General features: G+C 45.6%; 1 protein-coding gene across 2 annotated transcripts in view; it reads right to left on the bottom strand.

Annotated features, from left to right (window-relative positions):
* The window catches only part of ipo11 (importin 11), a 333610-nt gene extending 309487 nt beyond the window's left edge, over nucleotides 1-24123 (bottom strand). Inside the window, exon 1 of one of the 2 annotated variants that reach the window (XM_055634916.1) lies at nucleotides 24013-24123. The gene's annotated coding sequence lies outside the window, so the exon portion shown is untranslated. Of the gene's footprint in view, nucleotides 1-18873; nucleotides 19466-24012 lie in introns of those variants that run through there. The other variant, XM_055634917.1, reaches the window with a different exon arrangement.
* Between the last annotated feature and the right edge of the window lie 228 nt (nucleotides 24124-24351).

Below are 24351 nucleotides of genomic sequence, written 5' to 3'. Positions count from 1 at the left end.
CACAAATTAGTTTTGGGCTCCCCAAGCTTTGATCAGCATATCCACTAGGTGTGTCCACTCGAGTGCCAACCTGTGAGGCACTCTTAAGACAGCTGATGTTTAGTTTTATGTGTTGCCTGGACAAGTCAGAGAACCACATAATTGAAGCCCTAGTCAGCCCTCTGAAAAGTTGCTATAGATTCACTTCTAGGCTAAGATGGCATTGGTGCAATAGCTTGTACTTGTATAGGCTAATATGCAATTTTTTTTTTTTTTATGTATTTTTTTGTATCTTCTTATACTGTATGATGTGTTATATGGACCTGTGTCTGAAATAAAAGCTTTATTATTATATCAAGCAATTAGAAATGCTCAAGAAAAAAAATCTCTTCAGGAGTCTGCTCTCCTTTAAGAAAATTCAAAATTAACACAGCAGCTTAATCTCAAAATAATTGTATCTGAATGCGACATGCTTATGAGGCTTGCAATTTTGAGACATGAAGTCAAATCACCTGTTCTAAATACGACTGCACACGAATCCTGGCAGCAGCGGGAGATGCGTGGTCAGCCTCGGCGGCAGCATGGGCCACAGCGGCGACGGGAGCCTCGGTGGCAGTGGGGTCTCTCAGTCGATGAGCATGAGGGGGACGGTGGGGGGGGGGGGGCCCCATGAAGAACAATGGAAGACCCGGCGTGGGGGATGGTGGGAGAACAGAGGGGGACCCCCAGTGCGGGGGGAGGGGGAGGGGGCACTCTAGTTTAGAATCCTCTGCCCAGGGGATAAGTCTGTGTTTGTTTGTTTGTTCATTTGTTCCGGTGAACACGGCAGCCAGCCAACACTCGCTTGTCTTTTTCTTTTTGTTTTCACATTTAATTTCAAGTTTTTGTGTACCTTGTGTGTTGTGACTGTCAGCAGACCTATTTCCCTCCGGGGATGAATAAAGTGTTATCGTATCGTATCGTATCGTACCAATGTGTTACATTTCCCTAGAGTTCAAGGAATGTTATTACTCTTGTATTGTTAATTCTTGAAGAACATTGAATGGAATTGCAACTAATTTGAACATAAAAATTAGTTCCAGTACAAACACTCTTAAATAACCCAATGTTCACTTACTGGATTCAAAGCTAATGGGAAATGCTGACAGTTCCACATCAAATAAGTTCTGAATGTGCTGGCACAATTTTTCTGACACTTCTATAGAAGCTAGGAAGAGCGGATACTGGTTTACCCCCTCCCCGCACCCCAAAATCAATCTGAAGGGTCCAGCCCCAAAATGTCACCTCTCCATGTTCTCCAGAGATGCTGCTCGACACACGTATTTACTCCAGCACTTAGTGCCCTTTATTGTCTGACACTTAAGGGCCTGTCCCACTTATGTGTCCTTGGCACGCAAATTACGCGACCTCGTGGTCGCGTTGAGCCACGACGGTCCAGCGAAGGTCGCGCTCGATTTCATGCGAACGCACAGCCATCTGGAGCGTGTGACGTCATTTGAAGATGGACACAAAGCTGTAGTAACTCAGCGGGACCGGCAGCATCTCTGGAGAGAAGCAATGGGTGACGTTTCGTGTCGAGACCCTTCTTCAGTCTGAAAAGAAAGGTCTTGACCCGAATCGTCACCCATTGATTCTCTCCAGAGATGCTGCCGGTCCCGCTGAGTTACTCCTGCATTTTGTGTCCATCTTCAATTTTCTTGGCCCCGCTCTGGGAGTAGGTGGGAGTGGATCCGGACCGCAACGGCCGTGAGCCCCAGGCCGAATTCGGCGATCGTTTGCCTGCTTCTGCTGCTGTTGGAGGTGAGACGATGCGTCGCGCCAGGATCTTGGGCCTGTCCTACTTTGGCCGTCAGTTCAGCGACAGGTCGTTGGCGCGCGAAGATTTCGTTCGCTACAAAAATTTCGGAGCCCCGCGCGATGTCGCGCACAACTACATACTCCTCCGCGCTTCTCAATGGGACCGGCCCCGCGTGACCACATGATGCCCGTGCACCTCAACGCGACCACGAGGTCATATAATTTGCGTGCCAAGGACAAGCCCTTACATGGAAAGTTGTGGTACAGCACAACTGGCTGATACACTCAATGCTTAGACTGGGAACATTGCCTCTTTAAACTCCACTTGCTGATGCAGGAACACTAAGCCCATTAATTTAAACAAAGAGTGAATGGGAAAGAGATTACATTCTTTGAATGAAGTTTGATTTACTATTTTTATTAGTTACTAGTTGAATATACACGTTTTAAAAGTTGTAATGTTTTCATTGACTTTTAAATGTATCTGAATGCACCTGAACATGAGGGGCTTTCATATAGCCCAACAAAGCTGGAATAAAGCTTTAAATTTTAAAGGCTTTTCAGCTTTCAGGTAGATATTTCTCTGGCCAACCCAAGCAGTGTCATTTCATAGAGCTTTGCTGAATTATACTGAGGCTGTAAAATGTCATGTTCAACTATTATGTGCCTGAATCAATCAACTTGGCACTGGAAGTAACTTCGGTACAATGATTTTCAAATCAGTAGGCTAAAAAATGTGCTATATCGTGAGTTGTTTAGTTATTGCTGCCCTCTGCTGAGCAGCAACAGAATAACCACTGCGGTTGCAAAACTACAAAATTATGTCACAAAATGATTAAACTGATTACTTACTGCACGAACAAACTGAATTCCATTAAACAAATTAAGAACTCACAGCTCAGCAATTGTGCACATTAAATGTAGTTTTGTTAAACTTCTAACAAATAAAATGGTAATTTTGCAATGAGAATATCGAATCATACAGCGAAGATTATAAAATGTCCAAGAAGCCCTATCTGGGGACAAATCCGCATTGCCCTACTCCGGGGAAAGTCCAAGAAAAGACAACCTCACTTATGGTCTCTTCCATCCTCTTTCCAGGCACTCAACTAATTTGTAGCATGAAGGTTTGCTCAGTGATATTAGACTTGATTAAAAAGAATACAAATGTTGGGAAGCAACATTGATAGAGGGTCGGTGAGACTAAGCGGAGGTTGGGCGATCGTTTCGTCGAACACCTCCACTCGGTCCGCAAGAACCTACCTGACCTCCCGGTGGCTCAGCACTTCAACTCCCCCTCCCATTCCCAATCCGACCTCTCTGTCCTGGGTCTCCTCCATTGCCAGAGTGAGCAACACCGGAAATTGGAGGAACAGCACCTCATATTCCGCTTGGGGAGCCTGCATCCGGCGGGCATGAACGTTGAATTCTCCCAAATTTGTTAGCCCTTGCTGTCTCCTCCCCTTCCTTAGCCCTCGAGCTCTCTCCTCCCATCCCCAGCCCTCGGGCTCCTCCTCCTCTTTTTTTCCTTCCTTCTCCCTGCCACACCCTATCAGTCTGAAGAAGGGTTTCGACTCGAAACCTTACCTATTTCCTTCGCTCCATAGATGCTGCTGCACCCGCTGAGTTTCTCCAGCATTTTTGTGTACCTTTGATAGAGGGCTTGATTGTTAAGCATTAATATCACAGTAATGAAAGACACAAAACTGCCCAAAACCATATAGCTGGTGGGAATTTATCAATTCATGTAAGATAGACATAAAATGCTGGAGTAACTCAGCGGGACAGGCAGCATCTCTGGATAGAAGGAATGGGTGACGTTTCGGGTCGAGACCCTTCTTCAGACTGATCATGCAGTCTGATTAAACATTAAATTAACTTAAGTTACATGGCGATGAATTTGCTATTGCGAAATGTTATTCTTGATTTGGGCATTCAATTTATAGTTATAGGATTCAAGCAAGAAATCTGGTCAGATTCTAATTTCCACCACCAATTTATTATTCTTGAAAGATTATTTATACTGATATTATGTACTACTTGTTCGTGTAATTCCAATACCAGCAGTCGGCAGTTTCGGAGTACTGGGAATATTTCATAAATGGAATAGAATAAATTTCACTAAGGTGAGAAATTTGGGTCATTCTTCTATTTTAGGATACATTGTCTTTGCAGATTTCTATTTTTACCATGCTTTCTTCCATAGTGCTGTTATTTTAGGCAGATCTGCCGTACTGACATCTTTTCCTCTTCCCATCCAGTTAGCAAATCTTATGACAGTAGCCCATTATCTACTCGTATAACAAAATATACAAAGGAATGCCACAATATTGGATGATAACTAATGAATTAATGACCAAGTTTATTGAATATATTCTCATTCCTATACGCCCAAGAAATACATAATTACCTTTGGATAGCTTTCATTAGGCAAAATAATTTCAAATTGAATCAGCAAAACATTAGGACAAACTATACAGAGTAAAATGTTGTCCACGTTTCTATTTTTCAATGCTCATTCAATTGCATCTTCCTAAAATAGTTTGCCTTGGTTGAAATACCATTCAAAAAAATTCATCTAGCATTAGCAATTTATTTTTGAAACTGCTAATGTTAGATGCAATTTTGTTTCCTCTCAAATGATGTCCAAATGTTCAGACCCGACAGAGTAAGTTGTGTAGAGAGAAATAGAAGAGCTACCATGGATGTGCTACAGCGGGTGGATTAGTAAGCAGATCGGGTGATAGCTGTACGGATCTGCGGTGGAAAGCAGCAACATCATCACACTGGGCCAAGCCACCCACACATCATTGATCCAGTGCCATCAAACATTGGACCTTCAAGTGAGAAAATAAGAATGCATATCCCTTAGGCCAAGATCAAACTTTACAGTGTCTTGAGACCTAGAAGTTGCAAGAAGGTGCCAGAACATTGCAACTTACTATTTGCTATACAGATTGTAGATCGATCCAGAGGATGATTTATTTACAATCGTTTCACTCTTTTATTTGTGAGCGATTACGCTCATGTAGAGTACAATTTGATTGGACAACCTGCAAAACAAGCTTTTCACTATACCTCAGTACAAGCAACAATAATCGTTATAAACTAAACTATGTCCTGCAGGATGTCAAGCTTCTTAAAATTGTTGAAACTGCACTCGTGCAGGCAAGTGGAGAGTATTCCATCATACTCCTAACACAAGGCCTGTAGGAAGGAACTGCAGATATTGGTTTAAACCGAAGATAGACACAAAAAGCTAGGAGTAACTCAGGTGGTCAGACAACATCTTTAGAGAAAAAGAACATAGATACAAAGACAATAGGTGCAGGAGTACGCCATTCGGCCCTTCCGAGCCAGCACCGCCATTCAATGTGGATGCTATGGCTGATCATCCACAATCAGTACCCCGTTCCTGCCTTCTCCCTATACCCCTTGATTCCGCTAGCCCAAAGAGCTCTATCTAGCTCTCTTTTGCATCCAGTGACTCGGCCTCAACTGCCTTCTGAGGCACATAATTCCACAAATTCACAACTCTTTGTGTGAAAAGGTTTTTCCCCATCTAAGTTCTAAATGGCGAACCCCATATTCTTAAACTGTGACTCCTGGTTCTGGACTCCCCCAACATCGGGAACATGTTGCCTGCAACTCGTGTGTCCAATCCCTTAATAATTTTATATATTTCTATAAGATCCCCTCACACCCTTCTAAATTCCAGTGAATACAAGCCCAGTTGCCCCATTCTATCATATAATAGTCCCGCCATCCCAGGAATTAACCTGGTGAACCTACACTGCACTCCCTCAATAGCAAGAATGTCCTTCCACAAATTAGGAGACCAAAACTGCACACAATGTCCAGATGAGGTATCACCAGGGCCCTGTACAACTGCAGAAGAACCTCTTTACTCCTATACTATACTCCTCTCGTTATGAAGGCCAACATGCCATTAGCTTTCTTCACTGCTTGTTGTACCTACATGATTACTTTCAGTGACTGATATACTAGGACACCCAGGTCTCGTTGTACTTCCCCTTTTCCTAACCTGACACCATTCAGATAATAATCTGCCTTCCCGTTCTAGCCTTCAAAGTGGATAACCTCACATTTATCCACATTATACTGCATCTGCCCACTCACCCAACCTGTCCAAGTCACCCTGCATCCTCATAGTATCCTCTTCACAGTTCACACTGTCACCCAGCTTTGTGTCATCTGCAAATTTGCTAATGTTACTTTTAATTCCTTTATCTACATCATTAATGTATATTGTGAATAGCTGCGGCCCAGCACTGAGCCTTGAGGCACCCAGCTATTCACTGCCTGATATTATGGCTGATCATCCATTAACCCTACTCTTTGTTCCCTGCCTGCCAACCAATATCCATGTCCCCTCTATGATTCCATGCTAGCCCAAATCAGCTCTATCTAGCTCGGAGGTTGCAGGTGGTTGCATCCAGTCAAGGCTTTCGGAGTTCGGGGTGGCGAAGCTGCCTAGGGAGGCTGACAAATTCTCCGGGAATTCACGGAAAACTTGGGTGGGGCGCAAAGTCGCCAGAGGTTTCCGTTCAGGTTTCCTTATGCCCCTGCCCCACTTAGGAAACCTGAACGCAAACCTCTGGAGACGTTGCGCCCCACCCAAGGTTTCTGTGCGGTTCCTGGAGGTTGCAGGTGGTTGTCGGAGGTTGTAGGTAGTGGAAGCAGGTAGAAAGACTGACAAAAACCTCCGGGAACCGCACGGAAACCTTGGGTGGGGTGCAAAGTCTCCAGAGGTTTCCGTTCAGGTTTCCTAAGTGGGACAGGGGCTTAAGTGGGACAGAGGCATTAGTCTTCTTACCAAAGTCTTGGCTAATGTTTTCTGATTTGCCAGCACTTGTGTGTCACAAATGCTACTTGCCACATTTCAGACCCAGGCTGAGATACAGTCCAATTCTTGCTGCATTGTTAACTGTTTAATTATTTGAGTCATTGTCAATGATCCTAAACATTATGCATTCATCAGAGATTATTAAGGCATATCTCCTTAATTAATACTGCTGCTTCCCATCTTTCTCCTGTCTTCATTTTGGATACCTTTCCTCGAGGAACACTGAGAACCTATCCCTGCCCTTTATTAGCCTTCAAAGTGGATAATTCAAGTTTATACAGATGGTTATGTGCATCTGCCCACTAGCTAACCTGTCCACAGACAAAATCATAGCAAGCGTGGAGAACAGTTCACACCACCCAGCTTTGTGTCATCTGCAAATTTGCTAATGTTAGTTTGCAGTTCCTTTATCTACATCACTAATGCATATTGTGAATAGCTGCGGCCACAGGTGGCCTTGAGCTGTACCCGGCTAGGGACTGCCTGAGAATGGTTTAGAGACCCGTAAACCCTACTCTTTCATTCCTGTCTGCAAACCAATGTTCTAATCCATGTCAATACTCTATCCCCAATACCATGTGCTCTAATTTTGCCCACTAATCACCTGTGTGGGACCATATCAAAGGCTTTCGGAGGTTGCAGGTGGTTGCCGGAGGTTGCAGGTGGCGAAACAGGTAGGGAGACTGACAAAAACCTCCGGGAACCACAAACGAAAAATTGGGTGGGGCGCAAAGTCTCCAGAGGTTTCCGTTCAGGTTTCCTTATGCCCCTGCCCCACTTAGGAAACCTGAACATAAACTTCTGGAGACGTTGCGCCCCACCCAAGGTTTCTGTGCGGTTCCTGGAGGTTGCAGGTGGTTGTCGGAGGTGGCAGGTAGTGGAAGCAGGTAGGGAGACTGACAGAAACCTCCGGGAACCGCACGGAAACCTTGGGTGGGGTGCAAAGTCTCCAGAGGTTTCCGTTCAGGTTTCCTAAGTGGGACAGGGGCTTAAGTGGGACAGAGGCATTAGTCTTCTTACCAAAGTCTTGGCTAATGTTTTCTGATTTGCCAGCACTTGTGTGTCACAAATGCTACTTGCCACATTTCAGACCCAGGCTGAGATACAGTCCAATTCTTGCTGCATTGTTAACTGTTTAATTATTTGAGTCATTGTCAATGAGGGAGGAATTATGCATTCATCAGGAGTGGCCCAGCTCCTTAGGAATACTGCTGCTTCACATCTTTCGGCACTCCTGTCTTCATTGGCCCAGCCTGAGGGAGGAACGGCATTCCCGCTGGAGTGGCCCAGCCCGAGGGGAGGAACGGCACTCCCGTGTGGAGTGGCCCAGCCCGAGGGTGTGTGGGGCACTAGCTAACAGTCAGACAGTGGCCCAGCCCGAGGGTGGAAAGAGTACCCCGCTGGAGTCCCAAAGGCAGGGAAGTACGGCACTCCCGTCGGAGTTCTTAAGCCTGCGGGTGCAACCAAAACAACACGTGAGGGCGATCCGGTCCGGGGCTGGGACGGGGCTGGGATGGTGAATGGTTTAGGGAGAAATAATGGCGGCGGGTGTTCATAGTCCTGGTTTCAGGAATTTCGGCTGCATGTGCTGGACTTAAGGGCGGCGGCTTCGACCATTGGGCCGCAGTGTTTGAACTTCCTTAAATTGCACTGAACTGCGAGGAGGTTTTTTACCATCGCTGGAACCCAATGGCAAAAGCGCAGAGGGAAAGAGGGGAAAGACTGCAGCCCTAGACATTTTTGCCTCCACCACAGTGAGGAGAGTGTTTGGAGGACTCACTGTGGTGGATGTTAATTTGTGTTTATTGTTGTTCATTATTGTATCATTGTATGTATGACTGCAGGCACGAAATTTCGTTCAGACCGTAAGGTCTGAATGACAATAAAGGAAATTCAATTCAATTCAATTCAATGGGCACAGGTAGAATTGAAAAAGGAATACAGTGCAAAAAGTGTTAAATCACACCACAATAAACAAGTAGTTTTGTTTTTAAACACAGGCACCAAGAGGTAGAGATAGAGATGATTGAATGGCAGAGTATACGATGGCTCGAATGGCCTAATTCCATTCCTATCTTATGATCTTATGATAGTATCTGAATCATACAAACTTTCCTGTGTGCCCTTGAACTGTTTAATTCTAGTGGGAAGTCTTACAGTTACAGTTTGGCATGCTGTATTAATTTAAGTTTTCTCCAGTTATGTAATAAAAATGGATGTTGATAATTAGTTCTGGAGAAAGGAATATTTCAGCATTTTGGATGTATTTTATCTAAATCCAACGGTATCGAGCTTTAGCATGTGATGTATTAGCAAGTAAATGTATTATCTATTGTTGAGGCATTAGAGAAAAATTATTGACACACACAGTCATGAAGATGAGGACATGGAGGTTATGAATGTCTCAAATGAGAAAAATAAATCAAAAGGGCAAAGATTTAGGATTATAAATGTTTATAGCACAGGAGACATTTCACCCGATTGGTGTTCATGCTGGTTGAGAGAGCTATCCAGCACCATCCTTTTTTCCTGCTCTCATTCCATAGCCTTAGAGATGTAATAAATCTGATGGTTAGAAAGGAATTCCCAGGCAGCTGCGAGTGTAGGCAGACCTTGGCAATATCAGGTGTCGTTTTTCCACATCTTTTATATGAAACAGTGATTGCAAAGAGATGATCAGATTTCAAAAATACTGTGATGTACATACTGTGGGAAATTGCCCTGTCCATAAAATCCAATCTATTTATCACAGACTACTTTTAATCATCAGCAAAACACAAAACTGTGTGAAAGGTCAGGTTTTTGCTCGTTGACTACAGCTTGGCATTCAACACCAGTGTCCCCTCTTATCAATCTTAGGGAACTAGCTTTCCGCTCACCCATATGCAATTTGATTCTCAACTTCCTCGTCAGCTGACTAAAATCATTATGATTTTCCAACCTCATCTACTGTATCCACTGTTCCAGGTGTGGACTCCTATATGAATTAATATTTATTAATTGTCATTTGAACCTCAGTGAGGCTCAAACAAAACTCAGTTTCCACAGCCATACAAACAGAGACAATTCCTACAAGACACACACACAATTCAATTTACACAAACATCCATCACAGTGAATCTCCTCCTCACTGTGATCGAAGGCAAAGTCTTCATCGGCGAGACCAAGCACAAGCTCGCCGGTCGTTTCGCTGAACATCTCTGCCCAGCCTACCTAAACCTACCTGATCTCCTGGTCGCTAAACACTTCAACTCCCAGCTCCCATTCCCAATCTGACCTTTCTGTCCTGGGTCTCCTCCACTGTCAGAGTGAGGCCCGGTGCGGATTGGAGGAGCAGCACCCCGTGTTTCGCTTAGGCAGCGTACATCCCAACTGTATGAACATTGACTTCAGGTAGCCATTGCTTTCTCTCTCGCTCCATCCCTCCCCTTCCCAATTCTCTGACCAGTCTTACTGTCTCCGACTATATTTTTATCTGTTTATTTTGTTTCCAGCTAACAATGATCTATTCTACATTTTCCGTGATCTCCATTCCCTTTGCCCTGTTTTCACACCTTTACACATCCTTATCTATGTATCTCCCTCTCCCCTGATGCCAGTTTGAAGAAGGGACTCAACCCAAAATGTCACCCATTCCTTCTCTTCAGAGATGCTGCCTGTCCCACTGAGTTACTCCTGCATTGTGTGTCTATCTTTGGTTTAAAGCAGCATCTGCAGTTCCTTCTTACACAATCATTATGAACTGGGAACAACACTTCCTCCTTGATTACCGTCAAAATAGGGGTGCCTCAAAGTTTCTCTACTCTCTTCATTCCCATGATTGTGTAGCCAGACACAACTCCAACACCATTTTTAAATTCACCAACAATACCACCTTTGTTGTTGGATGACTATGGATAAGGAGAGTACAGGAGGGAGATTACTAATCTAATCGAAGGTGCCAGTAAATCAATCTTGCTATCAAAGTTGGCAAGATCAAGGTGTTGATTGGTGACTTGAAGAAAGGATAGCTGAGGATCTATGAATCAGTCTTCATCGACAGAACATCGGTGAGAGAGTCAACAGCTTCAAATTCCTGGTCGTGCATATTATTGAATATGTTGACCCAGAACGACGGCGTAGCTGCAGAGTTGATGCCTTACAGCATCATAGACCCGGGTTCAATCCTGATTGTGGGTGCTGTCTGTATTTAGTTTGCACGTTCTCCCTGTGACCTGCGTGTGTTTTCTCCAGTTCGCTCCCACATTCCAAAGACGTTCAGGTTTGTAAGCTAATTGACTTGGTAAATTTGTAATTTGTCCCAAATGTATAGTGTTAGTGTACGGGGATCGCTGTTTGGCACGGACTCGGTGGGCCTAAGGGCCCACGCTGTATCTCGGAACTAAACTAAAATGCACATTGATGCAATCACAAAGAAAAACTTATCTACTTCCTGGGGAGATTGAGGAGATTTGGTATATCACCAAATTTTCTAACCGGGTGGGTTTAAACTAAATAGCGGGGAGGAAGGGTTGACAAATTGGGATTATAAGGATGGAATTAAAGGGGAAGAGAGTACAGGAAAAGTTACGAAAGACACACTAATTAATGGGACGGAATGTTCAAGAAGGGATAAGAGAGAAAGGTGAACGAGGAACCGGTGTGAGAGGGGAGGTGAATACAGAATGAAAAGTGTTATATATATGAATGCGCAAAGTATAAGAAATAAAGTGGATGAGCTTGAGGCTCAGTTAGGAATTGGTGAGTATGATGTTGTGGGAATTACAGAGACATAGCTGCAAGAGGATCAGAGCTGGGAACTGAATATTCAGGGTAAACGTCCTATCGAAAAGACAGACAGGTGGGCTGAGGGGGTGGGGTGGCTCTGTTGGTAAGGAATAAAATTCAGTCCTATGTGAGGGCTGACTGAGAATCAGAAGATGCAGAGTCATTATGGATAGAACAGAGAAATTGTATAGGTAAAAATTGAGTTATCCACAGGCTCGCAAACAGTAGCTTGGATATATGGTGCAAGTTGCATCAGGAGTTCAAATTAGCATGTTACAAAGGTAATGCTACGGTGGTTATGGGTGATTTCAACATGCAGGTGGACTGGGAAAATCAGGTTGGTACTGGACCCCAAGAAAGGGAGTTTGTGGAGTGCCTCTGAAGAGGATGCTATGAGGACGCAGGGTGATTTGGACAGGTTGGGCGTGTGGGCAGATGCAGTATAATAGTGTGGATAAATGTGAGGTTATCCACTTTGGTGGCGAGAACAGGAAGGCGGATTATTATCTGAATGGTGTCAGGTTAGGAAAAGGGGAAGTACATGAGACCTGGGTGTCCTTGTACATCAGTCACTGAAAGTAAGCATGGAGGTACAATAGGCAGTGAAGAAAGCTGATGGCATGTTGGCCTTCATAACGAGATGAGTTGAGCATTGGTGCAAAGAGGTCCTTCTGCAGATGTATAGGGCCCTAGTGAGACCACACCTGGAGTATTGTGTGCAGTTTTGGTCTCCTAATTTGAGGAAGGAGATTCTTGCTATTGAGGGAGTGCAGCGTAGATTCACGAGGTAATTCCCGGGATGGCGGGACTATCATATGATGAAAGAATTGAGCAACTGGGCTTGTATTCATTGGAATTTAGAAGGATGAAAGGGGATCATACAGAACATAAAATTATTAAGAGATTGGACACGCTGGAAGCAGGAAACATGTTCCCGATGTTGGAGGAGTCCAGAACCAGGGGCCACAGTTTAAGAATAAGGGGTAGGCCATTTAGAACTGGGAGAAGAAACTTTTTCACACAGAGTTGTGAATTTGTGGAATTCTCTGCCTCAGAGAATGAGGCCAATTCACTAGATGTATTCAAAAGAGAGTTAGATAGAGCTCTTCGGGCTAGCGGAATCAAGCGGTATGGGGAGAAGGCAGGAACGGGGTACTGAGTGTGGATGATCAGCCATGATCACATTGAATGGCGGTACTGGCTTGAAGGGCCAAATCGCCTACTCCTGCACCTATTGTCTGTGTATCTACGTATCTACGATCATTTACTGGTGTGCAGTAGAGAGCATATTGATTGGTTGCATGACAGCATGGTTTTGTAACGCAAACACCCAAGAATCAAGCAGGCTGCAGAAAGTGGTAGACATTGCCTGGTCCATCACAGTACTAACCCACCATAAAATGGATTGACAGATAGCGTGACCTCATTAAAAGACCAGCGATGTCAAAGACCAGAACCATGCTCTCATCTTGCTAATACCATCCAGAAGGTGGGATATGGACCTGAGAACTGAGACATCCAGGTTCAACAACATCTTTCGTTCTAGCTCTTGAAAACTACACACTAACTACCTCAGCAACTCTGATCTGCTGTGAACTTCATTTGGTTGCATCATGTACTTTGCTTTTGTACTATTATGGTTTGGATGCCTAGTACTACTGATAATTAATTTATTGTAAAACTGATTATTGGATATGTATTTATACATGATTGAGTTAATGGGCTTGTAAAACCGGAGCAGGCAAGAATGTAATTGTTTTGCTGCTGGTACATATAGGAAAATCTCTTGACACAAAGGAAGATGATTGTGGTTGCTGGAAATCAATTATTCCAGCACGAAATATCACTGTATGAGCTTTTAAGAATAGTGCACTATGTACAACCACCTTTATGAATGGCTTTCCCACCATTGAAGCAAGAATCCTTGCTGATGATCATACTATTCCGAATTGCTCCGTTTGGTCTGTATGAAAATTACCCAATGCTCACACGCCATCTGTATAAATTTGAATTGCAGACCTGGTTAATAAAGGGCTGAAAAGGGCTGAAAGTCTGAAGAAGGGTCACGACCCGAAACGTAATCATTCCTTCTCTCCAAAAATGCTCCGTTACTCCAGCTTTTTGTGGCTATCGTCGGTTTAAATCAGCATCTGCAGTTCCTTCCTTCTTAATAAAGGACAGGAATGGTTCTCAGTGGTCCTCGATATAAGGTATCCAACACAGGGACAGGAGTGGAGCATTGGTTTCCATTGCCCTTTTGACCATCTGAAATGTGTTATCCATTAATCAGTTAGCCTCACGGAAGAACTTTGGTGACATCAGCAGTCGCTCACACTCAAACTTGGAATTTTAATTAATCTGGTTGATACTTTGCCTGTGTCGCCTAAAGTGTGGGATGTACCCTGGAGCTCTCATTTGGACTTGAGTGTCCTGCAAACCATTGGGCTTGAGTGTCCTGCATTCTGTGTTAGTATTAACTAATCTAATGGCAAGAACATAATTAAGCTATATCTTTAATCTGAATGAGTTATCGGATATGTGTTCAATTTGGATCTGTGAACAGAGTTGTGACAGATGTAAAGGACTTGTTACTCCAGCATTTTAAAGACAACTAGACTAAGTGGGACTTGTTGGATTCCATTTTCACACGGGAAGGATGGTCCCCCAATGAAATATTCCACCTCTCCACCAATTCCTATATTGGTGTCCAGTGGGGGGTGTTCTGGAGCGCTAGTATGGGTGTTGTGGGCCGATGGGCTGGATCCAGAGGGCTAGTATGGACATTGTGGGCCGAATGGATTCTTGGACTCACAGTTCACTCACTCACAGCTGGTGGACTCACCGTTCACTCACTTACGGCTAGTGGACTCACATTTCAGTCACTCACGGCTGGTGAACTAATTTCAGTCACTCACGGCTGGTGGATTCACAGTTCAGTCACTCACGGCTGGTGGACTCACAGTTCAGTCACTCACCGCAGGTGGACTCACAGTTGGGTCCCATTTTCACTCGGGAGGGATGGCCCCCCAATCAAATGATCCACCTCTCCACCAATTCCAATATTGGTGTCCAGTGGGGGGGTTCTGGAGCGTTAATATGGGTGTTGTGGGCTGATGGGACTGGATCCAGAGGAACATTGTGGGCAGAATGGATTCTTGGACTCACAGTTCAGTCACTCACGGCTGGTGGACTCACCGTTGTCACTCACGGCTGTTGAACTCACAGTTTAGTCACTCACGGCGGGTGGACGGTTCACTGACTGACGGCTGGTGGTCTCACGGTTTACTCACTCACGACTGGTGGTCTCACGGTTCCATCACTCACGGCTGGTGGACACACGGTTCAGTCACCCACGGCTGATGGACTCACAGTTCACTCACTCACGGCTGGTGGGCTCACAGTTCACTCACTCACGGCTGGCGGACTCACAGTTCACTCATTCCCTGGTGGTGGACTCACAGTTCTGGACTCAACTCTCAGTCACGGCTTCTGGGCTGACTGACTCATGCCCGGCCTCTGGGGCTTTAATCTCCTCGTCCTCGGAAGGGCCGTTACCTCAATGGTGACTGACAGGCGAGAAGACCAGTCTGCCGATCTCACGATTTTTTTAACTTTTTCTAATATAATATAATAATAAAACATTTCTAATACTTCATCGATTGGAACAAAACTTGGTGACTTGAAGCAGAAGAGAACGGTGAATAAGGTGGTGAAAAAATCCTAGTGATATAAGGTAGCATTTTTGCGCAAATTTAATTACAACGCAGACCGGAAGTGGTCAAGATGAGAGTTTTAGTAATAGTATAGAAGATAGACAATAAGTGCAGGACTAGGCCATTCAGCCCCTCGAGCCAGCACCACCATTCACTGTGATCAGGGCTGATCATCCACAATCAGTACCCCGTTCCTGACTTCTCCCCATATCCCCTGACTTCGCTATCTAACTCTATCTTGAAAGCATCCAGAGAATTGGCCTCCAATGCCTTCTGAGGCAGTGATTTCCACATATTCACAGCTCTCTGGGTGAAAAAGTTTTTCCTCATCTCCGTTCTATGGCCTACCCCATATTCTTAAACTGTGTCTATCTTCAGTGTAAACATGTATCTGCAGTTCCTTCCTAAGCAAAACACTGGTATTGGTATTGATATGTTATTAGCATGTACAAAGAGACACGGTGAAAAGATTTGCATGCTCTCCAGGCAAATTATACAAAACATGAATACAATCAAACCATACACAACACCAGGTAGTACAAATAAAAAAAATAACCCCAATGCAAAAAATAATGCTACAGCTACAAAGAAAGTGCAGATTTAAAAAGAGTTCAAAGACCACAATGAGGTAGATTAGGAGATCAGGATGGCACATTGGCTTATAACTCAATAGTTTGATTATGGGGGAAGAAGTTGTTACTGAATTTGATGGTATGTATTTTCAGGCTTTTGTACAGGAGGCAACATCGAGAACACCGTTGAGGTTCGCTGAGGTTCGGAAGAACTGAGATCCCTGGGTAGAGGTAAGGGAGGAGATATAGGGACGGGGGTTACATCTCAGAGGATATGGATCTAGCTTAGATGGGGCATCTTGGATGGCATGGACAGGTTGGGAAAAGGGCCTGTTTCAGGCTGTATGACCCATTGACCTTAAACTATATCGCAGTACACGTGCCAATAAAAAACTACATAAATACAAGGCAGAAATTACGAGTAGAAATCACAAGCATGATAGATATTTTGCATTAACCTGGATGGGTGCAATTCTAATCATTCACAAGTAGCCTGCTTGATTTATATCCATCAACACTTCCAAACATCCATTGCCTTCGCAATGACTACAGTACATAGCATCCTCAAATATACTTCAATTTCTCACTGAAGCTTCTCTATCAGTGCTTCACAAACCAAGAACCTTTATCACCAATAACCAGAGTAGCAGGTACATAGGAACTCCTTCTCACAACAGCTGTTTGAGGGTACATTTATCAAAAGGACAGTAACAGTACAACGTGGTGAATCATCAATACCTTCTCAAGGACAATTAAGATGGACAATTAATTATAGCCTTGCCAGTGATGCACAGATTCTCAAAATGAATTTCAAAATGCTGTCACTTGCTATTATTCAATTAGTAACCATATTTATGAATAGTAACAAAATAATTTGAATCATTGAACAAAATGTTGTAATTTTGCATTTTGCATAAAGTAGGCAAGCACTTTTCCTTAAATTTGTTTCTGAAGAGTTTTCTTCTAAGGAGAGGGATAAGGGACACAACATCACATGGTTCATATAACCCATGTTTTAAAAAGGATATGCACTAACATTGCAAACATTATTTCTAAGTTGCAATGAAAGCATTTTAAATCAATTATTTCCAAGTTTACTCACTCTTGTATAGTTAGCAAGGACCGCCCTTGTGGAGGGTGTTTAGTGTTAAAAGGCCGAAACACCCAGTGATGTAAGGGTACACTACTGATGATGTGTCCTGTGCCCAACTGTCCTGAAGGTTACTCAGGCCAAGATATACGTATCCCCCCACACCCTCCACCGATGTAGAGCGTCTATCACTCTCAACAATCAACGAATGTCGTGAAATGCTCCCCACCTATTGGCACAAGGGACTTCTTAACATCTTGTCCTGTGTTCTGATAATCTGGACTCGTCCAGTTACTGCTGTGAAAGGACAGCTGACAACATGGGAAAGTCCACGTGACAGCTTCGAGAGACAGGAGGGAACAGACCCCATTGGGACCGTTATGGGCTAGCTACCCATGACAGCAGTCCCCAACACTGTTTCAGTTAGTTGGAGACACCTGCTAAATGCTACTAAAAGTAAAATAAAGAAAATACCCCTAGAGCCTGCGAGAGCGATGGCTCACCGATTGATAACACGGTTACAGACCCAGGAACGGGAACGACTACGGACAAGGAGAGCATGGCACATGAGACATCCACAACAGCTGCGGGACACAAACTTCAGGTGTGCATTTGTGGTTGGGAGAAAATAACATCAGTGAAGGGCTTGAAGATCCACCAAGGGAAGAAAAAGTGCTTGAGAGAGCAGAGACATGGGCCTCGCATTGACCAGTACTTCTTACGAAGCAACCATGACAACACTAACCACTACTGCAGCATGCACCAGAACATCAAGTGGGCCCGAATGAAAATCAAACCAAGTAAATCTCGAAGCATCTCCATAGTCAAGGGGGTGCTTAGAGACACAAGGTTCTGCATCGGTGACGACCCAATACCAACAGTGTCTGAGCAGCCAGTTAAAAGCCTGGGCAGATGGTACAACGCATTTCACAAGGACAAAGAGCAGGTGCAACAACTAAGGCAAGAAATTGTCAACGGCCTGGAGAACATCAATCAGACCCTACTGCCTGGGAAACTGAAGCTCTGGTGCCTACAGTTTGGACTCCTTCCTCGGACGATGTGGCCACTGACCATTTATGAAGCCCCAATAACAACTGTGGAGAAGATGGAGCGAACCATAACTTCATACGCGAAGAAATGGCTCGGGGTCCCACGATGTCTAACTAACATCGGCCTATATGGCAAAGGGGTCCTGGACCTACCTCTCACTAGCCTAACAGAGGAATACAAGTGTTCTAAAGTAAGACTCCAGATGACACTGAGGGACTCTAGAGACAAGACCATCAGTGCTGTTGCGCCGCCCCTAGTAACAGGCTGGAAGTGGACACCATCTGATGTAGTACAGCAAGCTTCATCAGTCCTGAGGCACAAAGACATCGTGGGGCAAGTCCAGCAGGGAAGAGGAGGCTTTGGCCTTACGACAAGTAAACCAACTTGGCGAAAGGCCACAACATCAGAGCGAAGGACATTGGTGGTCGAGGAGGTGCTGCGACAGGAGGTGGCCACAAGAAGTGCAAAGGCGGTCTCTCTTGCCAAACAGGGGCAATGGATGCAGTGGGAAGGTGTGGAGCGGAGGAAGATCAGCTGGAAAGAACTACGGGAAATGGAAGCAAGAAAGATCAGCTTCATCATCAGAGCGACTTATGACGTGCTTCCATCACCAAAGAACCTCCATCAGTGGTACGGCGAGGATCCAACCTGTGCCCTCTGCCCAACTCCAGGGCCCTCAAACACATCATGGTAGGCTGCAAGACCAGCCTCACGCAAGGGAGATACACGTGGCGGCACAATCAGGTACTAAAAAGCCTGACATCAGCCCTTGAGAACAGGCGGTGTGCGACCAACTCCTTGCCTCCGAGAGCAAGCAACTCCCCCCACCCCCCCCCAAGGGCAACAACCTTTGTCCGAGAAGGACAGAAAACATCTAAACATCTTTCCACCAGATCAGAAGAAGGAAACCTATGCAGGGCCCGTGACTGGAGGATGCTGGCGGACATCGGCCGACAACTAATTTTTCCACCTGAAATTGCTTCCACCAACCTCAGACCAGACTTGGTGTTCTGGTCCCCTTCATAGAAGACTGCTTACATCATAGAGCTCACAGTTCTATGGGAGAACTCTGTTGAGGGGGCCTATGAGTGTAAGAAGCTGCGCTACGCAGAGCTTGCAGCAGAGGCAACGCAGCGTGGCTGGAACACCAAAGTCTATCCAGTTGAAGTGGGATGCAGAGGATTTGTTGCGTCATCTACCATCAGACTGCTGAAGGAGCTTGGAATCCACGGTCAGGCTCTGCGGAAGACCATAAGATCACTCTCAGAGGCGGCTGAAAGAAGCAGTCGGTGGATTTGGCTCAAGCGGAACGACCCATGCTGGGCCCCAAGTACGTCAGGGTGAATCTTTGGGACGGTTTGACACGGGACACGCGCTGAGGGCTGATCATCCTGCAGCGGGCCGCCCTTGTGGAGGGTGTATAGTGTTAAAAGGCCGAAACACCCAGTGATGCAAGGGTACACTACTGATGATGTGTCCTGTGCCCAACTGTCCTGAAGGTTACCCAGGCCAAGATATACGTATCCCCCCCCCCCCCCCCACCGATGTTGAGCGTCTACCACTCTCAACAATCAACGAATGTCGTGAAATGCTCCCCACCTATTGGCACAAGGGACTTCTTAACATCTTGTCCTGTGTACTTGATTCTCATTAACAAAATAATTTGAATCATTGAACAAAATGTTGTAATCTTGCATTTTGCATAAAGTAGGCAAGCACTTTTCCTTAAATTTGTTTCTGAAGATTTTTCTTCTCAGGAGAGGGATAAGGGACACAACATCACATGGTTCATATAACCCATGTTTTAAAAAGGATATGGACTAACATTGCAAACATTATTTCTAAGTTGCAATGAAAGCATTTTAAATCAATTATTTCCAAGTTTACTCACTCTTGTATAGTTAGCAAGGAATTATTTAACAATAGGATGTGGTAAGAATAGTATAATTTGCAAGTCATTTAAAAAGGGCTTGCACTTGCCTGAAAAACTGATAAAGTGAGTTATCTGAAGTAGTTGAATTCAAAAACTATCTGGAAGACTGCAACCTGTCCAAATGGAAGAGGAGGTGGTATTCCCCAAATTTAAATTGGGCATCTTTATTATCCATTATACTCCCACTCTGACTTACCTGTCTGTGGCAGAGGGATCAATGTCAGAGTGAGATGAACAACTAAAGTGGCAAGCAACTGGAAACTCAATTTGCAGACTGAACACAACGTTCTGCAAATCAGTCACATATATGTTTGGTTTCTCCAACATAAAGGAGACACAAGGGTTCCCCAGGTTATGGAAGACATGTCTTGCACAAATCCAACTTCATGACAATTCCTTTAGTCCCGACCCAAGACATCACCTATCCTTGTTCTCCATAGATGCTGCCTGACCTGCTAAGTTACCCCAGCACTGTGTCTATCTTTTGTATCAACCAGCATCTGCAGTTCTTTGTTTCAACATGAGAAGGCAGTTTGTTTAAAAGGATTCTTTTTTTTCCTCTGAGTGGTCATGATTAGGTCAGGTTGATGGTGCATAGGAACATAGAAAATAGGTGCAGGAGGCCATTCGGCCTTTCGAGGCAGCACCAGCATTCATTGTGATCATGGCTGATCGTCCCCTATCAATAACCCGTGCCTGCCTTCTCCCCATATCCCTTGACTCCACTAGCCCCTAGAGCTCTATCTAACTCTCTCCTAAATCCATCCAGTGATTTGGCCTCCACTGCCCTCTTCAAGTTCAAGTTCAAGTTTATTGTCATGTGTCCCTGTATAGGACAATGAAATTCTTGCTTTGCTTAAGCACACAGAAAATAGTAGGCATTTACTACAAAACAGATAAATGTGTCCATATACCATGATATAAATATATACACACATGAATAAATAAACTGGTAAAGTGCAAATAACAGAAATGGCAGGGAATTCCATAAATTCACAACTTTCTGGATGAAAACGTTTTTTCTCACCTCAGTCTTAAATGACCTCCCCTTTATTCTAAGACGGTGGCCCCTGGTCTGGACTCGCCCAACATTGGGAACATTTTTCCTGCATCTAGCTTGTCCAGTCCTTTTGTAATTTTATATGTTTCTATTAGAACCCCCCTCATCCTTCTAAACTCCAGTGGATACAAGCCTAGTCTTTTCAATCTTTCCTCATATGACAGTCCCGCCATCCCAGGGATCAATCTCGTGAACCTACACTGCACTGCCTCAATCACAAGGATGACCTTCCTCAAATTAGGAGACCAAAACTGTACACAATCACCAGAGCCCTATACAATTGCAGAAGAACCCCTTTACTCCTATACTGAAATCCTCTTGTTATGAAGGCCAACATTACATTAGCTTTCTTCACTGCCTGCTGTACCTGCAAGCCAACTTTCAGTGAACGGTGTACAAGGACGCCCAGGTCTCACTGCACCTCCCCCTTACCTAACCTAACCCCATTGAGAGAATAATCTGCCCCCTTGTTTTTGCCGCCAAAGTGGATAACCTAACATTTATCTATATTATACTGCATCTGCCACGCATCTGCCCACTCACTCAACCTGTCCAGGTCACCCTGCAACCTCCTAACATCCTCTTCACAGTTCACACTGCCACCCAGCTTTGTGTCATCCGCAAACTTGCTAGTGTTGCTCTTAATTCCCTCTTCCAAATCATTAATATATATGGTAAACAGTTGCGGCCCCAACACCGAGCCTTGCGGCACTTCACTCGCCACTGCCTGCCATTCTGAAAAGGACCCGTTCACTCCTACTCTTTGCTTCCGGTCTGCCAGCCAATTTTCTATCCGTCAACACCCTACCCCCAATACCATTGGGCGACAGATAGCACAATGGGCTAAGAGTTCGGCTGGCGACCGGAAGGTAGCCGGTTCAAATCCCGCTTGGAGTGCATACTGTCGTTGTGTCCTTGGGCAAGACACTTCACCCACCTTTGCCTGTAATGGAATGGCGGCAGGCGCGGGCACACCGCGACGCCCTGTGTCTCCCTTTCAAGGGAGATGCTAAAAATGCATTTCGTTGTCTCTGTACTGTACACTGACAATGACAATAAATTGAATCATTTCATTTCATTTCATCATTTCATTTCATTTCATTTCATTTCATTTCACCATGTGCTCTCATTTTGGTATTGGGGTAGGGTGTTGACATGGATAAACATCTGCCCGTCGCATTCCCACCTATATTTCCGAACTTAATAATCGTTAAAGTTTTAAAAACAGCACTAAAACCCACCCATTTCGGGAAATAAGTGATGTCACAATGCACTCGCAAGGCAGGACGGGGTACACCAGCGCTTGCGGTGAATGTGGAGTGGTGGCGACAGGGAGGGTAGTGCTGGAGCTGGAATGAAGGCCGAGCCCGGGGCTTGGGATGGGGCCGTGGCCAGGGCCGAGAAAGAGGCCAACGTTGGAACCAAGGACGAGCCTGGGTCCGGGGTCAGGGACAAGCCCGGAGATGAAGTCAGCGCCTGGACTGGAGCCCAGGCGGCGGCCGAGCTGACAGCTGAAGTCTACAACCAGGGCCGGGCCGAGTACAAGGACCAGACCGAGTTCCAGGCCCTGGCGCTGCTCTACGACCTGGGTAGATGCTGGAACAGGGAATGGGAGTGAGGTGAGGAGGCTGAGGGAAATGACGAGGAGGAAGATGGGGTGGGGAGTGGGGTGGTAGAGGGAGATGGGGAGAGTGCTGGAGGAGGGAGATGGGAAGGGATGAAGGAGGGAGATGGTGAGGGGTGGAGGAGGGAAATGCCCTGTTGCTATCTACCCTCACTCCCACCCTCTCTACCCCCCTCCCTCACCCTCTCTACCATTCCCCCCCCACTCTACTCCCTCCATCTACCCCTCTCCTTCTCTCTGCCCCTCTCCCTCCTCACTCCCTCTCTGCCCGCCCTCCCTCTCTGCCTCCCCTTCCTCTCTACCCCCTCCCCACTCCACCCCCTCCTCTACCTCTCCTCACTCTCCCACTCCACCCCCCCCTTACTCTATACCCCCTCCCTCTTTACCCCCCCCCCTTAAAGAGGGAGGGTGAAGAGGAGGAGCGGACTGTGTTGGGGGAACGGGTAGTGGTGGAATCTTGCACTGGGGGAGCAGACCCAACGGGTCTGCACTTGGACCAGTAGCCACGATTCATCCAATCCTAGAAGTAACTAAATACCCTTCAAATATTGCTCACCAATGGAGTATAATGTTTTTGGGACTTCCTAAAATGGAAGTGAAAGGTACTGCATAAATGCAAATCTTTCCTGATTTTTTTTTGCTGCAATTAGGCTATGTATATTTCACTATGGGGTGAAATATACAAGAAATTGTTGCCCAGCGGTTCCACTGAATAAAATGAGCATGAGCACCTAAATCTAGTTGGATAGGATGTTCTTAGAGTCATAGGGCGATGCAGTGTGGAAACAGGCCCTTCGGCCCAACTTGCCCACACTGGCCAACAATGTCCCAGTTACACTTGTTCCACATCCCTCCAAACTTGTCCTATCCATGTACCTGTCTCACCGTTTCTTAAACGATGGGATAGTCCCAACCTCATCTGGCAGCTTGTTCCATACACCCACCACCCTTTGTGTGAAAAAGTTACTCCCCTACTCTGGGCAAGAGACTCTGTGTATCTACCCGATCTATTCCTCTCATGTTTTTGTCTACCTCTATAAATGCCCCCTCATCCTCCTGCGCTCCATGGAATAGAGACCCAGCCTTCTCAACCTCTCCCTGTAGCTCACACCCTCTAGTCCTGGCAACATCCTAGTAAATCTTTTCTGAACCCTGTCAAGTTTGGCAATATCTTTCCGATAACATGGTGCCCAGAACTGAACACAATATTCTAAATAAATGCGGTCTTATACAACTGCAACATGACCTCCCAACTTCTATGCTCAATACTCTGACTGATGAAGGGCAAAGTGCCAAAAGCCTTTTTGACCACCCGTGGTGAGGATTATGGGCACGATTTAAGAAGAAGACCATCAGCTATTTGGGATCCCAGGGTTGATTGGAGCTGGGCGGTCACTAGCGGGAGTCCATGGGCCATCGCCACAGGTTCGCCGCCCCACTCCAGCATTGCAACTTGCTGCAAACGCCGAGGGCTGAACGCTGCACCTGAATCGGCGCTGCCTGCAGAGCGAGCCGGTGGAGCGGGGACCAGATATTGACCGTGCACTGGCGTTACCGTACCTGCTCTGCAGATAGATGCCCTCCTCACGCCGACTCCAGCTGAGCGTCTCCACGCTGTGGACACGACCGCGCCATCAAGCAGCAACGACGAGAGCAAAGAGCGCCCGGGCTGGGCGGAGCTGGGCTGCTCACACCCGCGACAGCGCCGTCTAGCCACTGCCAGAGAAAGGTGAACTGGAAAGCAAAGGTCTGCAGAGGCAAGAGTGTGTCTCACACACAAAACAAATCCTGAAACACACAGCGAGAGAAGAGACAAACAGAGTTAATGTTACAGGCCCTTTAGTCAGATCTGGAACAGTGAGTAGACAAGAATATTAAGTTGCACAGACGAGAAAGAAT

Source organism: Leucoraja erinacea, chromosome 1 (assembly GCF_028641065.1).
Source record: "Leucoraja erinacea ecotype New England chromosome 1, Leri_hhj_1, whole genome shotgun sequence".
NCBI classification, from domain to species: domain Eukaryota; kingdom Metazoa; phylum Chordata; class Chondrichthyes; order Rajiformes; family Rajidae; genus Leucoraja; species Leucoraja erinaceus.
The sequence above is the reverse complement of the archived record's forward strand: the minus strand, read 5'-3'. Positions and strand labels throughout refer to the sequence as shown.